The sequence below is a fragment of the Drosophila tropicalis genome, unplaced genomic scaffold, assembly GCF_018151085.1.
Source record: "Drosophila tropicalis isolate 14030-0801.00 unplaced genomic scaffold, ASM1815108v1 contig_573, whole genome shotgun sequence".
In the NCBI taxonomy this organism is placed as follows: domain Eukaryota; kingdom Metazoa; phylum Arthropoda; class Insecta; order Diptera; family Drosophilidae; genus Drosophila; species Drosophila tropicalis.
The window spans coordinates 4074913-4085041 of NW_027173049.1; positions in this window are offsets into that span (position 1 = coordinate 4074913).

Sequence of the window (10129 nt, forward strand, 5' to 3'; positions counted from 1 at the left end):
TTTCTTCAGCTTTGTGTTGTTATTTTTCGGGCTGAGAGCATAAGTGAGAGTCTGGTGGTCAGTGTAAATGATCACCTTGGATTTGCCGTATACGTACATCCTTAACTTATCCAATGCCCATACTATTGCTAGCATTTCTCTTTCATTTGTAGCATAATTTTCTTCGGCCTTGGATAACGCACGGGAAAGGAATGTAATGGGTCTACCGTTCTGTTCTAGAGAAGCTCCTAATGCAAAGTTTGAAGCATCAGTGGTTAGATGGAACTCTTGTTTAAAATCAGGGTTTGCTAACATCACATCTTGTGATACTAATGCATTTTTTACTTTCTCAAAGTCATCGAGTTCGGCTTCACCGAATCGGATTTCAATCTTGCTTGAGACATTCTTTTTAGCTCTGCCATGTTCTCCTCTCAATAACGCCGTCAAGGGTCTAGCTAACTTAGCAAAATCTTTGATAAATCTTCTGTAATAACTAGCTAATCCCAGGAAGGACCTTAGTTGTTTTAGGTTCTTTGGTATGGGGAACTTTTTAATGGCTTGAATTTTCTCTGGATCGGTTTTAACTCCTTCCCTTGAGATAACTACGCCTAGGAAGTCAACACTGTGTCTTAGGAATTTGCATTTATCTACTTGGACCTTCATATTTGCTTTGGACAAGGTAGAAAATACTAGAGCTAGATGTCTGAAATGCTCTTCCTCAGATTTACTGAATATTATTATATCATCAATGTAGACATAGCAAATTTTTCCAATAAGATCTCTCAAAATGTCATCGAGAGCTCTTTGGAATATTGATGGGGAATTTTTTAGACCAAAGGGGAGTCTTGTGAACTCGTATTTCCCTCCATTTACAGAAAATGCTGTTTTTTCAATATCAGATTCCTTAAGGGAAATCTGATGAAATCCGCTCTTTAGATCAAGAACAGAGAAATACTTATTGTTGCCCAACTGCGCAACCATTTCTCCGATTTCAGGGATAGGATACTTATCCGAAACTGTAACTGCATTGAGCTTTCTGTAATCAATGACCATCCTATATTTCTTATTCCCAAGGCTGTCGCTCTTTTTAGGGACTATCCATACAGGGGAATTATAGGGCGACCGTGAGGGTCGTATTATACCATCTCGTAGTAATTCTTGTAGCTGGTCTTCTACTACTTCTTTGAGAGATGCTGGGTAATGTTTGGTGTAGACTGAAGTGTCTGTTGTCGTTCGGATTTCTCCTTGGACATTAGTAGCATAAGTCAACTTCTTATTTGGGTCTGCGAAAAGCGATTCGTACTCCTCTTGGAGTGCCTTTAATCCTAGTTTCTGCTGATTGGTGAGCTCCTCTGATTCGATCGTATGGACCTGATGAGCTCGCTTCTGCTTTACTTTAACAACGTGAGAGTTGTTGACAAATAATAGATCTTTCCCTATATCAATAATGGCGTTTAATTCTCTTAGTGTGTCATTACCTAGAATCCCATGGAACGGATTCAAATTAGGTAATAAGAAGAAAGTTATAGGTTTGTTGGGTTCGTTAAATAAACCCAAATGGATATGGCTGGTGATTAGAATGCTACCACTTACGGTGTTCGCGTAAAACTTGTGTTCATTTGTTTTGACGTTTTTGGCTATTTCTGGTTGGACATAGTTTTTGTATTGTATTCGGTTCCGTCTTTGTCCCGGACAACAAAGTACGGCAAAGAGGAACACTTTAACCTAAAAAATTAACGGTGTCCTCAATTTGTGGCTGTTGAGGTTCCTGTGATTGTGATTTGGTTTCCTCTTTATTCTGCGGGACTAACTCTGAGTTGTCCCCTTGTGAGGTAAAATATTCCTCCTGCTGTTGATATTCACGAACCTCAGAATATGGGACTAATTCGTAAAGGTCTTCTTGGCCTTGGTAAGCAGACTGATAATCGGACATATCGGAGTAATGCTCTTCTTGAGGCGGTATGGTGATATATTGTTCACCTGACAAACCGGTTTCGATATGGAATTGCCTCTGTACTTTTTGGGAAAATTTCCGGTGGACTGGTTGACTCTTTTGAGAGCAAATTGTTGTGGTGAATTAGCGTTTGGCTTGTTCATGTAGTCAACTTTTTTTGTTAGAATAGAACCGTCGACATCCATAGGAGTTGGTGCCGGCTGAGGCTTCGGAGCAAATGGCCTCGGTGGTGCATTGAAAAACATGGGGTTTTTCGTTTGAGGGAATTTATTTTGGGGAATGAACACGTTTTGCATTGGTTTTTGATTATAAAAGTTGTTGCTATTATAAGGTTTTGGTGGAATTGCCGGTATGTATGATTGTTGAGGTTGCAAGTAATTTTTTGCATAATGCGGGGGTTTTGGTCCTACTGGTGGACGAGTGTCACGATGGCTGATATTGTTCCTAGCTCTTTTATTGTCCAACTCATTCTGTCTGATAGATCTCCGTTAAGACCTCTGATGAAGGTATCTAGAGCCCTATCTCTGACCTGTTTTGCCATGGCTTCCATAGTCTCGGGAGTATAACCCAGTGTTTCGATTTGGTCTAGTATTAACGACATCTGTTGGTAAACGGCGAAGTAAAATTGATGAATGGATGCGCCTTTCTGGGTCATGGTGAATAGCTGGTATTCTAGTGTGCTTAAATTTCGTTTGTCTGAGTACTCAGATAACAGACACTGAGAGATTGCACCCCAATGTAATGCGGTGCGATATACTTTCAACAGTGTATTCGCATGGCCTGTAATTTTGCCTCGAATGGTTACCAGAATTGCAAAGTATTTGGGTGTTCCCTGAATGGGGGCGTACAATTCCATCAAACGTGTGGCGGAAGCAAACCATGTTGAGAATTCTTCACGACTACCTGAGAATTTGTCAAGATTTTTTACGATATCTGGCACTTTGTCTAGTTCATGCCAGTTATCCTGGACACTAGCTATCTGGTCCCAAAAGGGAATGTGTCCTGGCTGAGAATAATTTAATTGTTTCACTATTTCCTGTAGCTGAGATGACAAAATTGTTTGGATAGCTACATCTAATCCTTGTATCGACAGTGCCTCTATTCTATTTACCGCTGCTGCACCTGAGGTGGATGCTGTCGGAGCATCGGAAGCTGCTGCCTGACTACCACCCTGCTGGAGGACTGCTGCTTTAACCCAGTTGTCATTAGTCATTTTGGAAAAAATATTTTGAACCAGGTTTCTTTCAAGGAAATAAGTGTTACGATATTGCGAATATTATGACGTCACGAACGATATAATGCCGCGAAAATTGGATTTTAGTTTATATTGACAAAGGTATAGCGGTATGTCCGCTAATCTTGGTGGAAATGGTTTTTGGTACTTAAATACTTAGTTTGTGGTATTATGCAAATTTTTCAATATTAGATGATTATTCTCTTTTTTTTCAAAATTATTTTTTAAATCTTAATTTGTGGTATTATGCAAATTTTTCAATATTAAATGATTATTCTCTTTTTTACAAAAAAATTTTTTTTTTAATTTTGAATTATTTCTTTCCTTTTTTTTTGGGATTACTTATTACTAGTTTCTTTTTCAATTTTTGATTCTTTTTTCTTGAGTGAGAAAAAATTTAATTAAGGATTTTATAAATATTTTAGCTTGTGTTTTTCTTTTTAAATTTAAACTTTTGGTTTTGGTTCACAAATTTTTTCTCACTGTGTTTACACAAATTCTTTTTTCTTGTTTTGATTTTCTTTTACTTAGAATTATTTTGCTTAACTTACATTATTAATAACATCTTCGGTGCTTGTACTGATCGGCTTGTAGGAGGGCTCGCTTTTCCAACGTTGAAGGTACTAACGCTCCTGGGCAAACACGTTTGGGTTATCAGTTTTCCTCTGAACGGATCTTGGAGGAAATTGCAGCGATAAATTTGACCCTGTCTGATTCTTAGTGTAGTTCAATATAGTGTTTTTATTTCGTTGACACTTTAAGGCATTTAACGCGTTTTCTCGGTCACGACCACTGATATCTTTCACTAACACTCGATCAAGTTTTATTTAGCAGGGTCCCTGCTCGGGCGCCAATTAAACACTTCCTTCACTCACGGTATAAAAGAATACAATTTTTATTTAAAGTCACTTTACAATAACAACTTAATGATAACTGAAAGATTCTGACTGAGTGAATTCCGCGGAGCTAAAGCGAAGTTTTACCGGATGGTTTGGACTTAGGCTTAAGACTGATTTTCTATGATTTGATTATGTTGGATGAAGGCTTGGATAATTGACGTCGTCGCAGGCGGCGGCGTTGGCTGAGTCCAATAGTCCACTAAGAGCGTGGGACCATTCTTTGTTTACACAAGTGTTCAGGACCATTCTTTGTTTATTGCCGAAATTTGTGGAGTGATTCTGGGTATCAGGCTTGTTGTTTATCCTAACGATCGGACTGTTACTGGGGATAGGCGATCATGCGACAAATTGACATCTGACGATTGACTGGGGTGACTTGTTGTTTATCCTAGCGATCGGACTGTTATTTGAGACAGGCGATCATGCGACAAATGGGCATGTGACGACTGAGTGGGGTTGACCGATGGGAATTGCTTGTGATGATGAAATAGGATCGGCCAATGGGCATGTGTTGACGGACTTGGGTTTTATGGTATAAGTACTTGACTCCTTGTTATGATAGAAGTGCTTAACTAATATATTATATTAAACAATTTCACTTTTTTTCACAATATTAATATAGCCTAACCAGGGTAACACTGGGACGTATACAAATATAAATTAAATAAATAAACAAAATACAATCACTTATTCTAAGAGCCTAATGTTGAGGTTAAATGGAAGGGAAAAAAAACCTAAAATTCAAATTTGTTCCCGGAACCGCTCCCCGAACTTCTCGCCAAATTTCCAGCTAATTTCTAGCTAACGAGCCAGCACCATCGACAACCGCATTGTTATTGTTATTCATTTATTTGGCCCATAACAGCACAGTTGAAAAGTGGACCTCGACATGGGTCTGAGGATCATTCTAGCCCAACGCAGGCCCTCGCCCACACCTTGAGATACCATCTCTTAGTCAGCCGATCACATTTCTCCGTCAGCGATCATGAGTTAGCCGGGTTAAACTATGGGCATCTGCGTCTACAGCTTCAAGTCCTTGTCGTGGAAAACTCCAATCGGATGCCATGTAAGTTCTCTAATTCATACATGTTTTTGCCCACTGGTTTTATTATTATGCATAGAGAATACCTTTTGCAAAATTTTAGCATTTATGTTTCGGTTGAAGTCGCTGAGAACGAAGTTGCGCTTCCACACCTCCTGTCCTGTTCGGTATTGTATCTCTCTAGCTTTTAAATTATACATTTTTTCGCATAATACGTAGATGTTCCAATCGTTGAGTGCACCGCGCTTCTCAGAGCCGCTCGCAACGCAACGCCAACGTGCGTCCTAATCGCAGCCAAAATAGACTGTTTCACCCGCTCCGACGCGTTTGCTTGGGGTGAATAGGCTGCTGTCTGCGGATGTGTGATCCCGAAGTGGGACACCATTCCCTCGAATTCTTTGGAGATAAGTTGTTTTCCGTTGTCGGTGTGTAATATCTCCGGTACTCCAATAGTGTTAAAGAGTTCCTCCCTCAAGAACTTTATTGTCGCTGCGGACGTGGCGTTTGGCATGGTTTATAGCCACACAAATTTAGTAAAGTGGTCCAACACTATTAGAATATAGGCATTACCTTTTCGATTTCGTTGCCCAGGAAGTCCAGATACAGCTTCTGCTTCTCCTTCTTACACGAATCACATGCAGCAATGTAAATTTTGACTTGCCATTCGTGGCCATAGTAAAACTGTTTAAGCCTGCCGATCTGCACGCCATATCTCCGATTTCATTGTCCGTGATCCGAATCCTCTTCAGCACCGATCCGTTCTCTGCATGTAGGTCCGGAAATCGATCTGGATTGGACAGAACGCACACGTATCTTTGCCGTTACTCCTCGCTCCCAAATTCGGTAGTCTCAAAATCAAAAAAAAAAATCAATTCCTCGATCATGGCGGTCCACGACAACATATCTGCCACAACGTTGTTCTTTACTTTTCTATGCTCTATCAATAAATCGTAAGACTGCAATGCCAATGACCAGCGAGCTAATCTCCCATTTAAATTTTTCAGGGTCTTCAACCATTGGAGACTGGAATGATCTGTGATGACGGTAACGGCATAAGCCCTACATATGGACGGAATCTCTCTATCGCCTTGACTACTGCCAAACACTCCTTTTCCGTCACCGTATAATTTATCTGGGCTTCTTGTAGCTTCTGCGAAAATAATGAGATAGGCCTCTCGTTTCCTTCGTCATCCTGCTGGAACGGGGCAGGTCACAATCCTACAAGGCTCGCATCACAGTGAATGAAGGATCTGCGACAAAATCAGGAAGTACTAATACTGGAGCGTTGGTTAGGGCTTGTTTTAGTAAATTAAATGACTCTGTAGCCTCCTTTGTTAGCTTTAATTTTCCTTTTGATTTCAGGCAATCGGTCAACGGTGCTGCTTGGATGGAGCTGTCTCACCATGTTTGGCAATGGAATTCCCGTGATCGCTTACAATCGCTTTAAAATCGGGATCCGATTTTAATTTTCGATCTCCGATCACAAATCCCAGGTATTTAGGGAATCTAAAGCAAAATTTTGACTTTTTTAACCCGATTGGCCCTCTTCAAACATTCAGCTACTGCCTGCAGATACTTCATGTGCTATTTAAATGTGCGGGATATAATCAGGAGATCATCCAGATACACGAAAACATGGCTTCTCAAGCCTTGTGGAATGGAAATCTATGCCTAAGTATAACCTTTGACGCAGTGACGGGCATAGGTAGAACGTCATCGTTGGCCGAACAAACCTCTTGGCGTTTTGCTTTTCGTTGTCTGTACCGCTCTCTCACACGCTTGACTCGGTGAGATATGGTCTTTTTTCTTATTCACGGGATTGGTGGTAATAATATGTTGGCTTGGGTCGGCATTGATCGCAACTCCTCCTTCGTTTTGCTCCGCCTCGAGTTTCCCGTCTGGCATTTGGGGCATTGGGGTAACACTACTCCTGATAGTCCGCATTTGTAGCAGAATATCTTGCGAACTACAAGGCTTATACACGTGGCTTATACACCGCTTCAACAAACTCCGTTTGATGACCTTCGCGTTCGGACACAACCGCTTCATATAGTTGATGACGATCCCTCTGAACTCTATGCGGCTCCGCTCCTCCCGATGCACGAGACCATCTAGTTGCCAAGAGTCTCTCCGCCTCATGGCATTCCTCGCGCAACTTCTTTAGGTTTGTTGCCCATATTGGATAAATAATTTTCGATATATTATCTTTGATATTAACCTTAATTATCAGGTCATAGTCCGAAAGGTTACTTTCTAATCGCGATCGGAGGCTAAACATCGCTTGGAGGTATTCGTCCATGCTTTCTCCTGTCCTCTTTCGTCTGTCTCTCAACTCACGTTCCCGCTCAAAGTTTAATCGTTGTGTCTGGAATCTCGAAACGCTGTTTTGTTCTTAGTGGCATTCCAGGTTGTTGCCTCGTATTTTCAGGCCAATGCAAAGATCTTTGTGGTGCACAAATTTCCATATTCTCTGATGCTGCAACACTTGATGGTCTATGGATGAATTGAAGCCCTCTCCCCTTGGAAATTTGTGGATCTAATCGTGGTGGATTGCTGAGCCGCTCCTTGAACCGCCTCTCGAATCTGCTTCATAAAGTCTAGCTTCTCTTGGCGAATTTGGGCTTGCAATTTAGAGTTCTCTGCTGACATTGTCGCTCGGTGTGTCTTTTGCGCCTGTGCTAGAGCTAGATTTATAGCCGAAGTGATTTCCGTGGATAGAACCGTGGATCCACCTTCTGGCGCCAGACATTAATCCCCTGAACTTGACCCTATTTCTTTGATTCAAGTTTCACCTGTACCCATCTTTCCGTAGTATTGACCTTTACCATTTCGATAATCCATTTCAGGCCGGACATCTCTGATCTCTTCTTTGAAATCACCACGGTTCACGGCTGAACTGATTCTATGCTAATTCTGGTATTAGATAAGTATCTAGTCTCTTATCGTGCTAGTTTATTATTAAAAAGGACCTGTTTCACTTCTTTTTTTTTTCAGAACCAGACTAAGCAATTCCTTCGTAAAGCTAGCAGTATTTGGGATATTTGATTTATTATACTTTTCCGTTGCTGCATTCTTTGTCTAACTTTTAATTTTTTTTTTTTAATTGGGCGCCACTTGTTTTGATCCGATTATTTTATTATCTGCAATCCATCATCATCACCACCTAGCACGTATGCTCAGGAATGGATTCGACCTCGATACTCAGACTTTTTTTTTCAGTTATATATATATATAATATTAAACAATTTTACTTTTTTTCACAATATTAATATAGCCATCCAGGGTACCACTGGGACGTATACAAATATAAATTAAATAAATAAACAAAATACAATCACACACACAGGAGTCAGCGGACAGCCAATTCGACGGGATCCAATTTGCCAATCAGATCCAGGATTCAGCGGACAGCCAATTCGACGGGATCCAATTGGCCACCCAGATTCGGGTGCTCCAGGTTTTTTTCCCCTTCGATTTAACCTTAACATAAGGTCTAAGAGCCTATCTTATCTTTCTTTTCTTGGTCCTTTTCCTCTTTTTCCATAAAAAACTCAACTCCGCCGTTCTCTTAGATTTCCTAAAATTCAACTTTGTTCCCGGAATCGGAACCGCTCCCAGAACTAACTCGGTTCTGTTCGTTTCTTTCCCGCCTAATTCCCAGCTAATTTTCTAGCTAACGAGCCAACATCATCGATATCCGCATTATTGTTATTCATTTATTTGGCCCATAACATATTAAAGAATATAAAAAATGGTAAGTATTTACTTAAGCTACTCGAGATTTCAGTGTTGAAAAGTGGAAAAACCGGCTAAAGCTAGATTTTAGTGTTGGCAAACGGTTTTTTATTTGGCGCGTTGTTTGACCGCCCTGGTAGCCAATTATTTTACTCTAAATTATAAATAAATTGAATTTAAACCGGCTCGAGGTCAATCTTACAAAAGAAGATTATTTCAAAGGTAACACACAAAAAGGTGAGCAGGTTGTCTGTATAGCTATTTCAAGAACTACCAAGTTCTATCATCAGCAGACTTTGCTAAAGAACTCCAGAATTGCAATAGCCATACCATGTCTTCAACGCTAAAACTAGTTGGGAATTACATTGCCAACTAAATGAAGCGAAAAAAGCTGGCGAAGCCTACAATACCGAAGACCACCTTTTGTGCATTACCCTTAGGCGCTATGAAATATTAGTGTAAGAGCTTCGCCCTTAACAAACTAAATTCAAGACCTGTTTCTTTTTATACACGGTATATTGTACCATATAGAAAAAGGGGTTTTTTTGGAATAAAATTCCAAAAATAACGGCGTGCCTTCCGTTAGTGTTATCTGGTTAGAGATTGCGACCTATTGAAATTTAAATTGAATTTAAACCGGCTCGAGGTCAATCTTACAAAAGAAGATTATTTCAAAGGTAACACACAAAAAGGTGAGCAGGTTGTCTGTATAGCTATTTCAAGAACTACCAAGTTCTATCATCAGCAGACTTTGCTAAAGAACTCCAGAATTGCAATAGCCATACCATGTCTTCAACGCTAAAACTAGTTGGGAATTACATTGCCAACTAAATGAAGCGAAAAAAGCTGGCGAAGCCTACAATACCGAAGACCACCTTTTGTGCATTACCCTTAGGCGCTATGAAATATTAGTGTAAGAGCTTCGCCCTTAACAAACTAAATTCAAGACCTGTTTCTTTTTATACACGGTATATTGTACCATATAGAAAAAGGGGTTTTTTTGGAATAAAATTCCAAAAATAACGGCGTGCCTTCCGTTAGTGTTATCTGGTTAGAGATTGCGACCTATTGAAATTTAAATTGAATTTAAACCGGCTCGAGGTCAATCTTACAAAAGAAGATTATTTCAAAGGTAACACACAAAAAGGTGAGCAGGTTGTCTGTATAGCTATTTCAAGAACTACCAAGTTCTATCATCAGCAGACTTTGCTAAAGAACTCCAGAATTGCAATAGCCATACCATGTCTTCAACGCTAAAACTAGTTGGGAATTACATTGCCAACTAA